The following is a 3,508-nucleotide window of genomic DNA, read 5'->3' on the forward strand; positions in this document are numbered from 1 at the left end:
AATAAGCATCTTATATGATTCATTTTCACTGGATGAATGAGAAGGAAACACTGGCTGAATGTTAATCTTGGGTTGCTAGGAGACCAGACGTTTTGTGATGTCACAGCTACTCAGGTTGAGAACCATTGTGATGGCCTACCAGTTTAAATGTGCAGGCTTGCCAGAGCAGCATTTGAAGCTGTAGTGCTCAAAACCATGCAGAATAGAAAAGTAGCTGCAGAAAAAGTTATTTGAGATGGCACTTGTTTCTTCAGAAATTCAAGATAAGTTTCCTAAAGATGGGTCAACTGGTTCAGGAAACTCCAGTAGATCTCTATTTTGTGATCAAATATTCTCTGGGGACTTGGACTTGAGGTCTATGATTGAAGAAATTGATTCTCTGACTTTGTCAGAAGGATCCTTGATAAAAAGACCATGTTACACACATTGTGACTCTGAACCAGTTGGAGATAATGATTTTCGTTCTCTGAAATTTCCAAGAAAACTCTGGAAAATGTATGGGGGTGACCAATTTAAATCCATCTGGTGGGATGATAATGGATCTTCCATAGTGATTGATGAAGATGTCTTTAAGAAGGAAGTTTTGGAAAGAAAGGCCCCTTTCAGAATATTTGAACCTGGAAGTATGAAAAGTTTAGTTATACAGCTAAAGCTTTATGGGTTTAGGTAATTGCAGCAGAATTTTCAAAGATCTGCTTGTCTAGCTGTCTTTATGGCAGAAGAAAAAGAAGTCTATATTTTAAACAAGGTATTCACAAAGTTTAGTTACAACTTGGTAACTTAGATATAAAATTTAATTTTGTACATCAATCTATGGTAACATAAATGGAAAGCTTTTTTGAAAATTGTATAAAACTACTAAGGCTATAATTCTTAATTTTTTATAAAAATGAGGATAGTGCCTTAAGTAGTCAAGATTATGATAAACTTTGCTAGCAACTATGAATCTTAACAGAAATCTAAATAAAGGTATTAAAGCTGTTTTCAAAAGTGGCTTTCACCGTTACTGCTAATGCTAACTTCTTAAATTTGATGACTGTATTATTTAAATGTGTATATTCGAAATAAGGAATTTCAAAAAATAGTCAGAATTGCTCATATTTTGATGATATTATCTTTGCATTGTAAACGTGAAATCTGAGGTTTTATAGGTTAGGCTTATTGTAGTCTTCTAATTTGGTTTAAAATATTACTAAAATCTTTCCACTTTGATTGTAGCTGCAATTCTACCATATTTCAAATTTTAAACGAGGCTGTCCCCAAATTTTAGTGAGAATAAAAATAAGAGTTGAGATTAAAAATGTCTCTCTGGTATCTTCATTGGCTGAAGATTTCAACAAGAAGCACTTTATAGGAGGGGGTAATATAGATAATCATAATTCTGATTTTGTGGCTGACACTAGTGGAGAAAGTGCATTTTTACCTTCTCCTAATTTAAACATGCCTCTTAACAGAAAGCCCTCTACTAGCCATATAATTGGTGATACAAATACCCCGATCAGAGGTGATTTTTCTCCTTCATCATCAGTGTCAGTTAGACCACGAGAACAAATTGCAGTGGATCAATGTGCTACTTTAAATCAGTTGACCACTATCCACAGGCACTCCCAAAGCAGCTAAACTGAAGCAAATGGCTGTGCTGTGAACTTCATTACAACTACAACTTCTATTTCTCATTACAGCATCTTGTCTCCCATACAGGGCAATTATTTTGGACTGATGGTGGAGCCTTCTACTTTTCCAAATAGATATCACAACATATCTGCCCATGAAGGTCGTTTTTCTAAACTTCAACCAGGGAGCAACCCACGGTTTCCATTGCCAGTGATAGCTGATACATCAACTACCTCTCTTTCAAGGCCAACTCATCAGCTATCTTCAGTTTAATAACGTCATCCTAATTACAATTGATCTACCAGAGGACTACCAGATTATGCAGGATAGCAAAGATTAAAATTTATGATGGCAAATGTCGACATATATCTGCAATATTCTTATTTGAACAATAAACATAAATGTGTACCTGTATTGTCCTTATATTTTTTAAAATAGAGTAAAGATTTAAACTCGAGACTAAGTTAGCATTTAAAGAAAAAAAGAGATATTTGATTGATATGATCATTTGATGGAACAATATGTGAGTAAATTTATATAATTTTTTGTAAGGAAGAAGAGAAAATGGAAGAATTTGGAAAAAGACAAAAACATGGAGAGAGGGAACAGTACTAAGTGGTTTCTTGTTGATCCTGGAAAGTATTTAAAGTGTTAAGTTATGATAGGTTGGAACAGGAGATAAATGCAGGAACCGGCTCAGGAGTCATGGTCTCTATTATGTCATCCCTGGAATCATAACAGTCACGTGATGTAATCTCAGATGGCACATTCAGCATGAGGTAGAATTTAAGAAGTAATTTTTTCTATGGTCTTCTTTGTGCTGTTCTCAATGCATTTCAATTGGTGCTTTCTTTTCCTCCCTCAAGGGTCTGCACTATATTTTCTAGTGAAAATTTAATGTTGCTTTTATGTTCCAGCCAAAGATATGCTTACATCCTCAGAGGGGCACTTAAAGCATTTCCAAATCTAAGTCCACATCTCAACATAGTTTAGTCATTTCTTTATAGATCTGGCATCTGGCTACCTTGGAATATCTTTATGTTTCACTGTATCTGGAGATATATCCAGGCAAATGCTTGTCAACCATATTAACTCCAACCTCAAAACTGTTGCTCCATCTCATCCTTGGACTTAGGATGTCCTCCATTTACCTACTTAGATTTTCCCAGTCTCAGAACAGAAACCACCTCCTCCAGATGTTTTCTATCCAACTTTCCTTGTCTAACTTGGATACCAGCACTGTAAGCACAACACGTGCCACAAGATGCATTTTATTATTTAGTGAATGAAAAATACATGTTGACTTTAAGCAAAATCTACTTTCCTGAAGCAACAAAACTCTCATGGTTTTCAAACTATTTCGTTATGGTCTTTACTCTTCACCACAAACTAGCTCTTTTCATAGCCCATGGACTAGTCATTCAAGACAGTAGTGGAGGTAGGTACAGGAGACAAAGTATTATTTTCTTCTTAATTCATGCCTCCAGAGGCCTAAAGCATTCCATTCTCATTTGCTGGAATTTTTCCTGTCTCTTCATCACCCACCCACCCCAAAATAGCTGATTCTCTTCCCCATACCAATAACTATACTGCCTTCTAATTAATTTACTTCTTAGAATCAGAGCTTCGTCCAGAAGAGACAGTGCCATTGCATATATTTAATACAGGTTTATAGACACCACACAAATTTTGCCACTTCTAACCTTAACACAGGAAGTATCTAAGAGGTACTAGAACCTTGGTAGTGGTGGTCATATTCAGAAACTAAATAGCAATCTAAAATGTGTGGACTAGAAGGAGGTGAGGGTGGTAGAATTTAAAATTTGTCCAACTGCAAGAATATAAAATTTCTGCAGATATTAAGAAATATAAAATATTCATGGAAGACTATGAG

General features: G+C 35.4%; 1 long non-coding RNA gene across 2 annotated transcripts; it reads left to right on the top strand.

Moving 5' to 3' along the window:
- Positions 1-373: 373 nt before the first annotated feature.
- On the top strand, positions 374-2,028 carry LOC140690397 (uncharacterized). 2 transcript variants are annotated; one of them, XR_012065665.1, is made up of 2 exons: positions 374-623; positions 1,702-2,028. It is a non-coding gene; the product is annotated as an uncharacterized lncRNA (long non-coding RNA). The 2 variants fall into 2 exon arrangements; XR_012065664.1 differs by having other exon boundaries at positions 486-748.
- Positions 2,029-3,508: the final 1,480 nt, after the last annotated feature.

Source organism: Vicugna pacos, chromosome 30 (assembly GCF_048564905.1).
Source record: "Vicugna pacos chromosome 30, VicPac4, whole genome shotgun sequence".
Lineage (NCBI taxonomy): Eukaryota > Metazoa > Chordata > Mammalia > Artiodactyla > Camelidae > Vicugna > Vicugna pacos.